Source organism: Rhineura floridana, chromosome 11, assembly GCF_030035675.1.
Source record: "Rhineura floridana isolate rRhiFlo1 chromosome 11, rRhiFlo1.hap2, whole genome shotgun sequence".
Classification (NCBI taxonomy): Eukaryota; Metazoa; Chordata; class Lepidosauria; order Squamata; family Rhineuridae; genus Rhineura; species Rhineura floridana.
Window position 1 is genome coordinate 26,888,487 of NC_084490.1, and position 16,998 is coordinate 26,905,484.

At 41.2% G+C, this 16,998-nt stretch overlaps 2 pseudogenes; one reads left to right on the plus strand and one right to left on the minus strand.

Moving 5' to 3' along the window:
- LOC133367629 (vomeronasal type-2 receptor 26-like) overlaps positions 1–16,894 on the plus strand; it is a 31,875-nt pseudogene extending 14,981 nt beyond the window's left edge.
- Positions 5,034–5,128, minus strand: LOC133368126 (U6 spliceosomal RNA; annotated as a pseudogene).
- Positions 16,895–16,998: the final 104 nt, after the last annotated feature.

Sequence of the window (16,998 nt, forward strand, 5' to 3'; positions counted from 1 at the left end):
CCTTCCCCTCTCTTCTACCTTCCTCCTCCCTTTTTCCTCTCCTCCCCTCTTCCTCCTTCCTCCTTCCTGCCCACTCCAGACTTTCCTCCCCATGGTTTATTTTACCTATCCTAAACATGATTGCACAGGAATAAATACCACTGAATTCAATAAGCATGCAAATGATCAATCCATTCTCAGCAAACTTGCACAGGATCCCATTTCTTACCTCCCAGATTAAAAAAGCAGAGAAATTCACTAATAGGCAAAAAACCTTGCTGCTTAAGAATGTACCTATAGCCAAAAGATATTTCTATCAAACTTTAAAGAGCAGGAAAATTGAGCAGCTATAGTGAATGCACCAGGGGAGCAGGAGACCTGACCTCCTCTCTAAGATATTGCCCTGCTCTACAAATCTGTAAAAATGCAAAGACAATTTGGGTTGGTCTTTCACAGTCCAATCCATTTGCTGTGTAGCTTGGAAGAATTTGGCAACATGTGCCTCTGAGCATATGGGGAGTGGTGGCAACACCTTCAGTCAGCCCAAATAATAGAAACAAGACATGTGCTGTGCTGATCTTGTTTTAGCAGGGAGGAAGCAACAATATTACAACAGTTGATATAGTTCAGATAGTCACTTTAAACATGTTTGATTACTTTGCAATCTTAGTGAAGTTTCCTATAGTAAGTCATTCTCTTTTGCTTCTTTTTCTGTGAATGTGTGAAGTACAGCAACACTCTGCAACACTAAACAAAAGCTCCAAAAACAATTATGGAATAATGACACTGACTGTTCTGCAGAATAGTTTCCAATGGACATGAGGAGTGTCTCAGTTTGCACAAGATAAAACAGTGGGAGGTGAAATATAGTCTAGGAAAATACTAGGTGTGCTCTATGTCTTTAATTGACCATGCCCACCTTCCTTACGTGGAGTAGTTAAAGCATAGCAGGCTGAAAACATGGATCTTGGGCAGGCCAAGTTTGTTTTTTACAACAGCTAGAGTCATTGCTTAATTAGGAACATATTGTAATCTGTCTGATTTTATATCAAACTGTAGTTTCAGATTCAACTGTGTATGCACCCAAAATAGGAATAGAACATAACCTCCAGTTTGAAAGAAAAAAGGCTATCTTCACCATCATATGACATCGACCAATAAAAAGGCTTTGAAATTAAGAAAAATAAATTAGACACAGATTTCTAGGATGAATAATGAGAGAAAGAATATATTAGATTCTCTGTAGAAACATTAGTAACACAGAAAAGAAACAAAGTAAGGAGAAGAGCAACAAACATACAAAAATGTAATTCTCCATCTTTGGAGATGGCAGGTGTTGCCACCACTCAACATATGCTTAGAGGTTCATGTTACCAAATTCCTCCGAGCTACGTGGGAAGTGGCTTGGACTGTGAAAGACCAATCCAAATTGTGTTTGCATTCTGACAAATCTGTAGGGCAGTACAATATCTCACAGAGGAGATCAGGTCTCCTCTTCCCCTGGTGCATTCACTATAGCTGCCCAATTTCCCTGCTTTTTAAATTTTGATAGAAATATCTGTTGGCTATAGTTACATTCCTAAAATGCAAGTGAATATTCCCTTATAGGCAAGCACTGCATGCTAGTGGTGGATCATGGCAGGCCCAATCCTGGGTGGGACCAGGGGGAAAAAAATGGCTGGAATAATTTCTACAGTGGGCAGTATTCAAGCTATGAAAAACTCATAGCACAGTTCAAGGACATATTTTAGTAAGGCAAAAGCACTTGAGGGGTGTGACCTGGGCAGTGTTGCCTAAGGGGCCTGAGGTTCTTCACCCCAGATTTCACGTTTGCCATATATTGTATTAAATCAAAATCTGGTCTCTGGTTACTCTTCTTTTGCCTCACTTTGCAGCCTTTCAGGCCCTCAGCAAGTGAGTCTCCCTGCTTTTTATGTGCTCCCTGAATTTCCATCTACACATTCTCATACTCTCTTATTGCTAATCTCTGATGAAACTGTCCAGGTGCTGCCCATTTCTGTGTGTAATGACAACTGCTATCCCGGCTACAGCAGGAAAAAGAAAGAGGGAGAGAAATTTTGCTGCTATGATTGTGCTCCATGTCCAGAAGGGATGATCTCTAATTGGAAAGGTATGAGGCATAATGTAGAGATGTCAATAAATTTAATAATTTAACATCTTTCTTTGGCAAATGTGGGTCACCTTGAATGGAAATCAAGGTGAGCTGTAATACATATTTTAAACAGAATCAGACCACTAACAGGTTTTTTTAAGAGTTCCAAAAATTGTGGGACTGGGTGACCTTATGTCTTGTCCAAATGAAGAAAATAAAAAAGAACACAAACTCTGGCAAAAGAAATGCAAGAAGACAATAAGGGATGCTAAAAAAGAATTTGAGGAGCACATTGCTAAGAACATAAAAACCAACAACAAAAAATTCTATAAATACATTCAAAGCAGGAGACCATCTAGGGAGACAATTGGACCCTTGGATGATAAGGGAGTCAAAGGTGTACTAAAGAACGATAAGGAGATTGCAGAGAAGCTAAATGAATTCTTTGCATCTGTCTTCACAGTGGAAGATATAGGGCAGATCCCTGAACCTGAACTAACATTTGCAGGAAGGGATTCTGAGGAACTGAGACAAATAGTGGTAACGAGAGAGGAAGTTCTAAGCTTAATGGACAATATAAAAACTGACAAATCACCGGGCCCGGATGGCATCCACCCGAGAGTTCTCAAAGAACTCAAAGGTGAAATTGCTGATCTGCTAACTAAAATATGTAACTTGTCCCTTGGGTCCTCCTCCGTGCCTGAGGACTGGAAAGTGGCAAATGTAACGCCAATCTTCAAAAAGGGATCCAGAGGGGATCCCAGAAATTACAGGCCAGTTAGCTTAACTTCTGTCCCTGGAAAACTGGTAGAAAGTATTATTAAAGCTAGATTAACTAAGCACATAGAAGAACAAGCCTTGCTGAAGCAGAGCCAGCATGGCTTCTGCAAGGGAAAGTCCTGTCTCAGTAACCTATTAGAATTCTTTGAGAGTGTCAACAAGCATATAGATAGAGGTGATCCAGTGGACATAGTGTACTTAGACTTTCAAAAAGCATTTGACAAGGTACCTCACCAAAGGCTTCTGAGGAAGCTTAGGAGTCATGGAATAAGAGGAGAGGTCCTCTTGTGGATAAGGAATTGGTTAAGAAGCAGAAAGCAGAGAGTAGGAATAAACGGACAGTTCTCCCAATGGAGGGCTGTAGAAAGTGGAGTCCCTCAAGAATCGGTATTGGGACCTGTACTTTTCAACTTGTTCATTAATGACCTAGAATTAGGAGTGAGCAGTGAAGTGGCCAAGTTTGCTGATGACACTAAATTATTCAGGGTTGTTAAAACAAAAAGGGATTGCGAAGAGCTCCAAAAAGACCTCTCCAAACTGAGTGAATGGGCAGAAAAATGGCAAATGCAATTCAATATAAACAAGTGTAAAATTATGCATATTGGAGCAAAAAATCTGAATTTCACATATACGCTCATGGGGTCTGAACTGGCGGTGACCGACCAGGAGAGAGACCTCGGGGTTGTAGTGGACAGCACGATGAAAATGTCGACCCAGTGTGCGGCAGCTGTGAAAAAGGCAAATTCCATGCTAGCGATAATTAGGAAAGGTATTGAAAATAAAACAGCCGATATCATAATGCCATTGTATAAATCTATGGTGCGGCCGCATTTGGAATACTGTGTACAGTTCTGGTCGCCTCATCTCAAAAACGATATTATAGAGTTGGAAAAGGTTCAGAAGAGGGCAACCAGAATGATCAAGGGGATGGAGCGACTCCCTTACGAGGAAAGGTTGCAGCATTGGGGGCTTTTTAGTTTAGAGAAAAGGCGGGTCAGAGGAGACATGATAGAAGTGTATAAAATTATGCATGGCATTGAGAAAGTGGATAGAGAAAAGTTCTTCTCCCTCTCTCATAATACTAGAACTCGTGGGCATTCAAAGAAGCTGAATGTTGGAAGATTCAGGACAGACAAAAGGAAGTACTTCTTTACTCAGCGCATAGTTAAACTATGGAATTTGCTCCCACAAGATGCAGGAATGGCCACCAGCTTGGACGGCTTTAAAAGAAGATTAGACAAATTCATGGAGGACAGGGCTATCAATGGCTACTAGCCATGATGGCTGTGCTGTGCCACCCTAGTCAGAGGCAGCATGCTTCTGAAAACCAGTTGCCGGAAGCCTCAGGAGGGGAGAGTGTTCTTGCACTCGGGTCCTGCTTGCGGGCTTCCCCCAGGCACCTGGTTGGCCACTGTGAGAACAGGATGCTGGACTAGATGGGCCACTGGCCTGATCCAGCAGGCTCTTCTTATGTTCTTATGTTCTTATGTTCTTAATCTAACCAAGCTAGTAGGGTTGATGTAAGGGTCCCTTGCCAGGAAACATTCACAGTCATTGAGAAGCATTTTCCTACATCTTTGCCAAACTCTAAATTTGGAATCCCAATGAGACCTCAATGCACAGGTAGTCTCGGGTAGGCTGAAGATCCTTTTCCTAGTGGACCATCTGGAATTTAAAGTATATTGTCTTTTTTAATATTAAAGCTGCATTTAAATGAAATGCTGTCTTATTTCAATACTGTCTCTCTGCTCTGGAATTGTGTTAGCAATCAAGATAAGATTATAAATAATTTAAATAAATGATAAAGGGCTGTCAGGAAATATTTGCACTTTCTGTTTGTCCAGCACCAGACATGAGAACTTGGTCTGGAAAATTTGTTCCTCAAGGGCACTGAAGCCTGTAGTGATGCAGTCCCAGCCTTACAGTGTGTTTTCCACAGCCCAACAGCTCACCAAGTGTGGCTGCACCATAGATTTGTATAATGACATTGTGATAATAGTATTTATTTTCAACCCTGTTCCTAATCATCCCTAACATGGAATTCAACTTTTTCACAGCTGCTGCATGTTGCCTCAACATTTGCATTGAGCTATGCACTATGACCCCAACATCTATTTATGTCAGCTATCACCAGTTCACACTCTGAAAGAATCATGAGGTCAAAAGGCAATGACAGCAATAATTATATTATTAACAGCAGGCCATGCTAATCTTCTCTGTATCGTTCCAATTTTAGTATATGTGCTGCCGAAGCGAGGATTGTTCTTAAACTTTCGTACCGTTTGAAACTGCCTCCCTGTACAGTTTATTTTACGTATACGTTTTACGTTTTAAACGCATTGTATTTTGTTGGTTGTTTTAATGTCAATGTTTTGCAATGGTCGGTTGACTAAGCAATAAAGATTGTTGTTATTATTGACAGCAGGCATAAAAAAACTCAATAAGAATAAGTAATGGAAGCCAATTAGTACAGGTAGTATTAAAAAACACCATTGTGTTGTTTAGGGATGTATGAACATGCCTCGGTCCATTCTGATATTCATTTGCATTTTCATCTGGCATTTTCCATTGCTCTGCATCTTACATAACTGTGTGTCCCATTTCGTCGTCTACTGATGCAGAAATATACATATTTTAAGGTCTTTTAAAAGTAGCACACATTAAGACAAAGGCACACATATATCAGCTATCAACAGATATTTACAAATCAAATACCTTTCGTGTGTGTGTTACTTCAAAATTAATTAATTTCTGCAGGAGCAGCCCTGTTAGTCTTTTGCAAGAACAAATAACATCAGAGACAAGAAAAGCAGAAAGACACCTATATACATCAATGAATATGTAAATAACATATATTGCAAACCAACTGATACATTTATTTACACATAATTTGAGTATGTAAAAAAAAAAGGTCCTTGCAGATAACTAAGGCACATAAGTTTTTAGAGCAAGAGTCCATGCCACAGTGGGAGTTGAATGGATATATTGAAATAAATGTTCTGGATATTCAATTTTCAGTAGATGCCTCTGACGTTCCTAGTGCTGATGCAGTCCAGAAGTGATAGTATTGAATGTCCTGATGAATTGTAATTCAGCTGTTCCTGTAGTTATCTCTCCTTGAAGTTCCTCTATTTCAGTATGGCCATGTTAAAATCAGTTACAGAGAATCCCATTGTTTTTTCCAATATTATCATTTTGGATAGCAGATTTGTGTTCATTCATTCTTTTACATAGTGACTTGCTTGTTTGTCCTTTGTAGAATGCAGAAGGGCATTTTGGCCATAGGTAGGTGTGTCTATGTGTATACACACACACAAAACCCACGCATGCTGGACGATAAAGAGGTGAATGAACCTCTGATGATGATGACACTATTACGTCCTGTATTAGTGTTGCCAGAGTAACATGGGGACAGACTTGTCATCTGAGATCCCATAGAGTTTGGTCCCTGTGTTTATTTTGTCAATTATGTGGCCTGCTGTTGCTGGTAAGTAGCTGCCTTAAGGTGGGGGCTGCTTGGAAGTCAGCACAGGGCCTCCCAAGGCCTGTAAGAGGAAGATTACATTGTTCATGATCGCCTCTAGATCAATGATTATGCATTTGACTGGTTTTAACTGCTGCATGTTGTTACGACATGTGCTCTTGGGAACCTGAGTGTGTGAATTTGCCACCCTCATGTCCCATGAAACACACCTCCTTGAGAGGAGGGGATCTTTTGCTAGGGATAAAACAAGCGCTTTGCCCTGAAATGTGCCTAAATGGTGTATCTATTTAACCTAAGAAATGCAGGTCCAAACCAAAATAAAGCAAAGCTTTCTTTTATTGAGAGAAAGAGTACAAAAGCATTACAGAATTACTTGGGTGCGTGTCAGCATTAATATCCTAACCCATTCATAACTTTAAACTAAAGAAATCAAAAGACCCTATTACTATAAGTGGTGAAAGGTAGGAGAGCTTACCTATCCTATGCCCGGAGTGGGCGGTTGAATACAGCTGAAGCTATGTGGAAGAGCTCTGATCAAAAACCAGGAAGGAATCTCTTGGTCTCAAGGTTTTGCACCGAGACCCGAGTCTCCCCGGTTCTGTCCCTGCAGTCCTTGATGCGTTCCTTGAGAGCGTCGTACACGTGTGTGGGAGCTCTGATGTTCCTCAGCCCCCTTTCCTCTTTTTTCCCTCTCTCTTCTTTTTTTCTACCTTCAAGCCTCGGTTTTTAAAAGACTTTTTCCTCTCTCCCCCTCCTGCCAAGGAGGGTATGAAAGTCTGGTGATGTTGTGTATGTGTGTGTGTATCTCTAACTGACCCTGAAAGCTAAGGCTCCGAACAAACAATGGGATTCACTGTGGGTGAGGGAAATTTGCTAAAGAACAAGATAACATTTATGCAGAACATTTATGCAGTTAGTTACTTTTTGTGTCTCAACAGCTGTCCTTGTTACCCTGCGCACAAAACCTCTGGAACGCATCACCAGCCATACCATTAGGTGGGGGTGTGTGAGAGTGGGGGTGGGAGTATAGTTCCTGGCCTTGCACCTCCTGGGTTCCCCTTGAACCAAAATGGGGTTAGCCAAGCAATTGTAACAATGTGACTGTTCCATACAAAGGCTGTAATCCAATACCCACTTACCTGAGAATATGTCCCATTGAACCCAGTGGAGCTTATTTCTGAGTAGACATATATTGGATTATAGCTTAAGTTAGTTAGTCAGCCTCAATATTGGGCATAAATATGTTTAAGAATTACTGAAATAGCTATATAGTCTGCCTGTTTCAATGTATGTATCTTGCAAAGTTGCAAAGAGTAAAACGGTTCCTTTATTTGAAAATGGCTATTTGGCCCTCCCTTGTGAGTAAGCAGTAATTTTCCAACAAGAGCAGAGGAAAATACAAAGTGATAAAACGTCTGGGAAGGCAGCCAATGTATGTATCAACAGGGGAGCTCTTTATATAGCATGGCTTATAGCCCAAAACTCCTCTGGTTGTGCTTCCAGCTGCTTGGACAGTATGGACAATGTTACACCCCCACTTGTGTCACTTCCTTCTGGCAAGACCTTTCTTAAGGGCAGCCTCACAGACCATCTCAGGGCTCGTCCAAATGACTGTTTAATCAGCGATATGATCGCTTTGTGTCTTCATTAATTTTCCATGGTCCATACGACGTCACCCGTTTTCACGGATGTTATAGTGTTTACATCCACATCTGCAGTATCACAAAAAATACAATTTCTTTTTTTAAAACCAGGAATCACATGCTTCAACATAGTGCTAGGATGCAATACCCCGGACTTTAGCGATGTAGGCGGTTCATGGGCGGTCCTTGTCCATTTCCCCATACCCCTTCCATCATTCCCGTCCAATCACTTTTGCGCATGTGCGTGAATGTCCTTGGGAAGAAGCCCGGGAAAAGTGAACCAATCAGGAGCGGAGCTGGAAAAAAGGGAGAAGAAGCATGGGTCCTCCCCGCTGCGTGTGCGGGCGCAAAAAAAAGCATTGCTTTTATATTGGCAAAGAGTAAACAAACAGGCTAGTGGGGACTGTCAGATGACAAAGTGCATATGGAAAACATGGATTATCAAGGTCAGTTTGGATGAGCCCTCAGTCACCAACTCTCTTCTCATCTTCACCAGATGGCAACTATTAATGACACTGGGTATTAATATTTAGACCTCAGTTCTTCCCTTAGCTATTCTCACCAACCAGCTCCTCACTCCAACTATCACCAACTCCAACTGCTCTCTTTAATTTCTCTGTAACTTTAACTTCTCTCTGATTATTTGCTGAATAAAAGCAGGGACAACCAGGAAAGTGAAACACGGTCAACAAAACCCCTGTATATAATATTACCATTTGAAATACAGTTTCTTTTTATGAATAATAGTTAGAACAAAGAACAGAAGAAATTTTCAGCATAGCACGAAAGCCTACCGAGTTACTGGCTCACATAAAGGCAGCTAGCACATTAATAAAGAAAAGTTCAATACAATCCACACACAAAATGTCACATTCACATGTTTCTTTATCTGATTCCCTTAAAAGATGTTGGTCAACATCTGGAAATATTTAAAAAGCTCTTCCTTTGTTTGTTTCTTCCAGACATGGATGCCTGTGTCAAATGTCCAGAAGACCAGTATCCCAACACAGACCAAACCAGATGCATTCCCAAGGTTCCAAGCTACCTCTCTTACAAAGAAAATTTAGGGATCATCTTAGCTGTCTTGGCAACTTCATTCTCTTTCATCACAACTTTAGTACTTGCAACTTTTATGAAATACAAGGACACTCCCATCGTCAAAGCCAACAACCGGACCCTCACCTACATCCTCCTCATCTCCCTCCTCTTTTGCTTCCTCTGCTCCTTCCTCTTCATTGGGCAGCCTGGAAAGGTGACTTGCCTATTCCGGCAAATGGCTTTCAGCATTGTTTTCTCTGTGGCCCTTTCCAGCATTTTGGCAAAAACCATCATTGTGGTTCTAGCATTCATGGCAACCAAACCAGGGTCCAGGATGAGGAAATGGGTGGGGAAAGGAATGGCAAATTGTATTGTCCTTTCCTGCTCCTTTATGCAAGCTGGCATTTGTACCCTTTGGATAAGTACATCCCCTCCATTCCCAGATAGGGATTTGTTCTCACTGAATGGGGAAATCATACTAGAATGTAATGAGGGTTCAGCTGTGATGTTTTACTTTGTCTTAGTCTATATGGGTTCTTTGGCCATTGTGAGTTTCATTGTGGCTTTTCTTGCCAGGAAGTTACCCAACAGTTTCAATGAGGCCAGATTTATCACTTTCAGCATGTTGGTGTTTTGTAGCGTTTGGTTCACCTTTGTTCCCACCTATCTAAGCACCAAAGGAAAATACATGGTAGCTGTGGAGATCTTTGCCATTTTGTCATCCAGTGCTGGATTACTGGGTTGCATCTTTTTCCCTAAATGCTACATCATTGTGCTTAGGCCTGAGCTTAACAACAGGGAGCAACTAATCAGCAGAAAAGTATGAAAGAATATGTCTTATATTCAGCTAAATCTGACTAAGAATAAGAATTCAATCATACTTGCTTATGCAAATATCCCTACTCAAATTTCTGTAAGCAGGGTTTGGCTGGAAACATCCCATTTCAATTTAGCCCTAACTTTGGTTTGCTAACATACATCCCATCTTACTTGAACTGAGACCCAACTCCTCCTTTGGGGGGCATGAATGGAGGGGACAAAAATGGGAGAGGGTGATGTGTCTTTCCTCTATTGAAATATAGATGCTTCCAGCATCATAACATGATGATGATAATATATAAGAATCTCAAGGCAATGTATAATAAGAAACCAAGCAGATGTGTCCTTTTACATCCAGAATTGTGGGGTTTGGTGTCTAACTCCCATGATCACACAAATAAAATACAATTAAAATGTTGGTTATAAGCTGCTTGGGCCACAGACTTCTTTTCCCCCTTCTGCTATGCATATTGATCGTATTGCATGAACACCTTTGTTAACACAATATATTAATACAAATAAATGAGGGAAAATATTTGGAAGATATCAGTTGAAGGAGATGGACCCATCAGCATGATGAAAACCGGATCTCAAATCCTTCCAGGTTGGTGTTATACTTTTAATTTTGGGCCTTCACATTATGGCAAAAATGAATGGTTTTGAGGTTATGCCAAATATGAGTGCTGTTTAGATGACCTTAACTCTGGTTCTGGAGAGGAACAACTTGGCTCTACTTGTCTAAGTGCCACATACTCCCAATTGTCCCTCAAAGAAGAAAATAATAATTGTAGGATTCCACGAGGGGAATTCCTAGCAGTTTTCTTGTGCACGATTCAACTTCACACATCAACAGCATACTGGGGACATGATAATCATCCCTATCATTGTCACTGATTCCCAAGCTATTGCTCATAGACATCCAGAACCCATTAGCAAGATCAACAATCAACATTTTAAAAAGAGCTATAAAATCCTCCTGTTTTTCAGAACTGAATCTAGGGATAGACAGGGCTTCGTCAGTATCTTGTATGGTTATTCTCCCTTTATATCTTGAGATATATAGTATCAAAAGTTGATTTTGCCATGGTTTTTAACCAAAACAAATAAATGCACCATGACTATCCATGTTCCTCAGACTTTCTTTTTGTTCATTGAATCTTTCCATTCCCAGATTCTGACTCTGAATAGTAGGACCTCAGAGACTTGGGGCTCATCCAGACAACTGCAAAATGTGTGACACGCCTGCTATGTGTGTTCATTATTTTTTGGTTGTCCAAATGATGTCTCGTGTTGTTACGCATTGTTGTGGGTTAAATCCGCTCCTTGCAATACCAGCAAAAATGTGATTTGCTGTTTAAAATCGGGAATCATCCGCTGTGCCTTCAGGAGGTAGGATGGAATACCTCGGACTTTACAGCTGATGGGTGGTTCTTGGGCATTTCCCCTTGCCCCTTCTCATTCCAGCCAATCACATATCTGCACTTTTGTGCATGTGCAAGAATAAGCCCGGGAAAATTGAACCAATCATCGCAATGGTGGGGTGTTGGGGGGGTGTCTGCAGCTACTGCGCAGATGCATTTTATTTTTTGCCAACCTGCAAACTGGGCAGCCGCTCTGGGTGAGATCTGCAATGCACAGCAAGCGAGAAAGGGTCTGCTGGTCGGCAGGGCTGGTCGGTTTCACGCCTGCCTCCGGAAAGCTTTGTCAATTTCATTCTACTGGCTGGGTTTTTTGTTTCAAATCATTTCAGTGCAGGAAGGAAAGGGAGAAGGAGGGGTGTGTGACACGTGTCTTGCTTTTTTGGAGAAATAAGTGCAATTGCCAGAGTGTGTATCTCCTTAGAGACTGGAGAACCATAGAGAATGAAACTGACAAAGCTTTCCCGAGGCAGGCGTGAAACCGACCAGCAGACCCTTTCTTGTTTGTATTTGCGATATTACACTTAAACGAATGTATGCTTTTCTGCCTTTATGGATATTTAAGGAGATACACACGCTGGCAATTGCACTTATTTCTCCAAAAAAGCAAGAAATGTGTCAACCCCCCTCCTTCTCCCTTTCCTTCCCTCAGCGAAATGATTTGAAGCAAAACCCCAGCCAGTAGAATGAAATTGACAAAGCTTTCTGGAGGCAGGCTGAAACCGACCACCCCCCTCCTTCTCCCTTTCCTTTCGCAGCGAAACCTCCTTTACAGCCATATTGTGCTTCATTGCAAAGGGGGAGAGGAGCATACATCATTTTTTTGCTAACCAATTGGTTGATAGGGGGAGGTTTTAGTGGCGGAGCTTGGAAAAAGTGAAAAGAATGTAGCGGTCTTACTGCTGCGTGTGCTGGTGCAAAAAAGCATTTTTTTTAATTGGGAAAGAGCGAACTAAAATGCAAAGTGAAGACTATCAGATGACAAACCAAATATGGAAACTGTGGATTATCCCACTCCGTTTGGATAAGCCCTTGGTATTAATTGACACACACATACTCAAACTGCTTCTCCATAATTTACCTTATATTCTTTTGGAACAACTGATTTACAAGTTGTAATCCCTCACCCCTCTTCCCCTTTGCACATTAAGGCATTGCTACATTTTCATTTTTCCCCATTAGAGGATAAAGTGAAGAGAGAAATGATTCAATCCAGTATGTGTTGAATTGAGGTCTTTTTAAATCCAACAGGCAATTTATAAGAAATCAAGCCCCACTGATGTCAGTGGGAGCTAAGTTCCACTCATTTAGCCTGCATCAAACGAGAATACATAGTTCAGAGACACTGATGGAAAATGAGCCATTATTAACTACCTGTAGTGGTTCTCAAGTCACCTAAAAGGACAAGTTGTAAATCTGTGTAGCAACAGAATCATCAGCATTCAAGCGAAATGGTCGTAATCTCAATAAATGCTATGTCTAATGCTGTAGAGGGAAACATGGGAATTTATATTTGGAGGAGATATTCTGCCAACAGCATCATGCTGGTAATTATGTTGCTACTTGTACTGTTATGTCGTGCTGTATGCAAATTGCAAAGTAAATCAGACATATTTAAAGTGACCATCTGAACTATATCAACTGTTTTACTATTGTTGCTTCCTCCCTGCTAAAACAAGATCAGCACATCACATGTCTTGTTTCTATTATTTAGGTTGGTTGCAGGTGTTGCCACCACTCACCATATGCTTAGAGGCATGTTACCAAATTCTTCCAAGCTACACAGGAAGTGGATTGAACTGTGAAAGACCAACCCAAGTTGTGTTTGCATTTTGACAAATATGTAGGGCAATACAATATCTCAGAGAGGAGGTCGGGTCTTCTGCTCCCCTGGTGCATTCACTATAGCTGCCCAATTTACCTGCTTTTTAAAGATTGATAGAAATATCTGTGGGCTATATGTACGTTCTTAAACCACAGGGTTTTTGCCTATTAGTGAATTTCTCTGCTTTTTAATCTGGGAGGTAAGTAATGGGATCCTGTGTAAACTTGCTGAGAATGGATTGATCATTTGCATACTTATTGAGTTCAGTGTGATTTACTCCCGTGCAATCATGCTTGGTAAAACTGACTGGGGGGAGAGAGGGCTGGAGTAGGCAGGGGAGAAGGAAGAAGGAATAAGGAAGAGGGGAGGGGAGGAGGAAGGGAGACAAGAGGGGAAGGAGGGGAAAGGCAGGTATGATCATTTGCATGCTTATTGAGTTCAATGGCATTTACTCCTGTGCAATCATGGCTAGGATAAGTAAAACTGACCATGAAGAGGAGGAAGGGAAGGGGAAGTGGAAGGAGGGGATTGGAAGGGGATGGGGAGGGTGTGGCAAAGGAAGGGGGAGTAAGGGTCAAGAGGGAGGGGATAGGAGGGAGGAGAAGGAAGAGTGGGTTTTATCATTTGCATACTTTTTGAGTTCAATGGGATTTATTTCTGTGCAATCATGTTTGGAAATGGAAATGGACTGCCCTCAAGTCGATCCCGACTTATGGTGACCCTATGAATAGGGTTTTCATGGTAAACGGTATTCAGAGGTGGTTTTTCCATTGTCTTCCACTGAGGCTGAGAGGCAGTGACTGGCCAAAAGTCACCCAGTGAGCTTCATGGCTGTGTGGGGATTCGAACCCTGATCTCCAGATCGTAGTCCAACACTGACCTGGGGGAGGGGCAGTTAGAGTAGGGGGAGGGGGAAGGGAGGAGATTGGGTGGGTGGGCACTGGGCAGAAGGGAAGCCTCTTTCCTTTCTAAAAGGAAAACATTGCGAACAGTATCATTGCTTTCCAGTGATTTCTCCACCTTTTTATTCTACAGCAGCACATGTAGCCTCCCACCCAAATTTAAACCAAAGCTGTCACTGGCCACATCCACACCAGGCCTTCATTAAACTTAGATTGTAATCCCACAGATAACAATGACATTTATTCCTTTTTTAAGTGTGTACCAGTTTTGAAATGTACCTAACCATCTTGTACTTACTTACCTAGCAGTTACATCTGAACACAGTGTGGCTTACTTCTAAGTAAATATGCACAGGACTGGGCATTTATCATAGGATTTTGTGGCTGGTCCCAAGCTGAACAGGGGTTACTGGTGCTTTTAATGTGCATTCCTAAAAAATCACTAAGTCTGCAGTTCTAACCCCTCTTTCCTGGGTGTAAGCCCCATTGAATTCTATAGGATGTCTGTAAGCCATTTGTATGGACACTGTGCCCTACCTTACAGATTTATTGTAGTGTAGTTTGAAGGAGTGGTTACAATGAAATAACTGCCCTGGTGAACCCTTTTTTAAAAAAATCCAAAACCAGCATACTCATAGGAGCAATGTCATATGTCTACTGTACGCTCAAATTTTAAGATACCATTTATGAATGTGTTCATGTTACTGCTGCCCTCACCTTTCCAGGTCATCATATACATCCAAAGCCATATGATGGATATGGAATGGAGAACAGACTGTAGAGGGGGGACATTTTCTTGCCTTTAACCTTGAGGCACGTCTAGGTTTGGTGCATGATGCCTGAGAAGGAACAGTGAGGGCTGCAGGGAGATGAGCAAATCCTTAAGTGGTATCTAAGACAGGGGTAAGGAACCTGTGGTCCCCGATGATAAGAGAGAGCCAGTGTGGTATAGTGGTTAGAATGTCGACCTTGGACCTGGGAGACTAGGGTTGAAATTCCCACTTGCCCAAGAAGCTCACTGGGTGACCTTGGGCCAGTCAGTGTCTCTCAGCATAACCTAACTCACCAGGTTGTTGTGAGAATAAAATTGGGGGTGGAGAACCATGTTTTTTTAAGCCCCCTTGAGGACCTTGAACAAAAGATTGCATGATGATGATGATGATGATGATGATGATAATAATAATAATAATAATAAAGTCTGGGCATTGTGCCTCCAACTTAGTTAGTTAGAACTAGGTATATCTTTCCTATCTACTATGCATTTCTATAAAGTAGCTTTCTTATTTTTACTAAGTCTTAGTCTCAGTGATTTAAATGCAGGGCTAAAGCCTGCTTCTTAGGTAAATACACACACTGGCACACACAGCTCAGACCGTTGGGTTACTCTGCTCATGCCCATAACAAAATAAATGTGACAAACCATATTTGGAAGTGATCTATAAGGAGCCATGTATCCATCAACTTGGTAAGTGTGAGCATTCCCTTGTTTGGGTCTTCCAATTATGACAAATGTCCATGACATGCGTTTGAACTTAATTCTAGTTCTGGTCAAATATGGGCCAATCAACTATGTAACACTTAGCCTTTAAAGACAAAAATAACACATTTACAATTGAGGGAAGAGGAAGCAAGATTGGTGGTTCCTGAGTTCAGATAATTGGTCAATGGCCTGCTTTGGATGGGGTCATATTCCCTCTGAAAGAACAGGTTCATAGTCTGGGGGTGCTTCTGGATCCATTGTTGGATGACCTTAGTGGCTAGGAGTGCCTTTTACCAGCTTCAGCTGGTAAGACAGCTGCAGCCATTTCTGGACCAGCATAGCCTGACCACTGTTGTCCATGCACCAGTAACTTCCAGAATGGATTACTGTAATTCACTCTATGTGGGGCTGCCCATGAAGTTGGTCCAGAAGCTGCAGCTGGTGCAAAATGTGGTGGTGTAACTGCTCACTGGGGTAGGGTAACACCAAATGTTACCCCACTGCTGAAAGAATTGCACTGACTGCACATTAGCTACCAGGCCAAGTTCAAGGTTCTAGTTTTGGTGTACAAAGCCCTACGCAGCTTGGGAACAGGATACCTGAAAGCTCGTATATACCCAGTTAATCATTGCGGTTTGCAGGTTAGGGCCTCCTATATTTATTATCTTTTCAGGAGGTCCATTCTGCACATCATAGGGAGTGGGCCTTTAGCGTTGTGGCACCGACACTTTGGAATTCCCTTCCCTTAAATATTAGAGAGGAACCATATCTGTTATCTTTTTGATGCCTATTGAAGACCTTCCTCTTTCAACAAGCCTCTTAAGTAGAGATCTTATCTCAGTCTGTGTCAGTGCTGGAATTACTTTTTAAGATGTTTTAAAGTTGCTTTTTAAAACATATTTTTAGAGGTGTTGTTTTAATATGTTCTTTTAATTGTGTTTTGTATTAATATATTTTAAAATCTTTTGTTTTTAAGATGATTTAAAATGTATTTAATGTTTTTGTTTGCCAACCTGGACTCCTTTTAGAAGGAAGGGACAGATATAAATAAATAAATAAATACAAGAAGAAGAAACTTTTAATAGTTTTGACATGCATGATTCAACTTCAAAAGTCAACAACACACAGGGGAAATGATAATCATATCTATCAGCATAAAAATTACTGGTTAACAGAATTGTCACCCAAAGCATGCTAGTGAGATCAAAAATAAGCATTTGAAAAAACATTAGCATGAAACCCTTTTATTCTTCAGAACTGGATCTAGGTATAGGTAGGGCTCTGTCATTCTTGTTTGATAATCTCTCCTTTATATATTAGAACCTACCTCCACCAGCTGATTTTCAAAACAAAACAAAACAAAATTTAAACTTATTAGAAGACAAAGAGTTGGATACAGACAATTTAAGTTGAACTTGGGTCCCACTGGGGAAAAAATGGGAACACTAAAGCCACACTGATTCCATTGGAAAGTATGTTCAACTAGCTTATTCTGGATCCTACTCAAAGAGGTTATT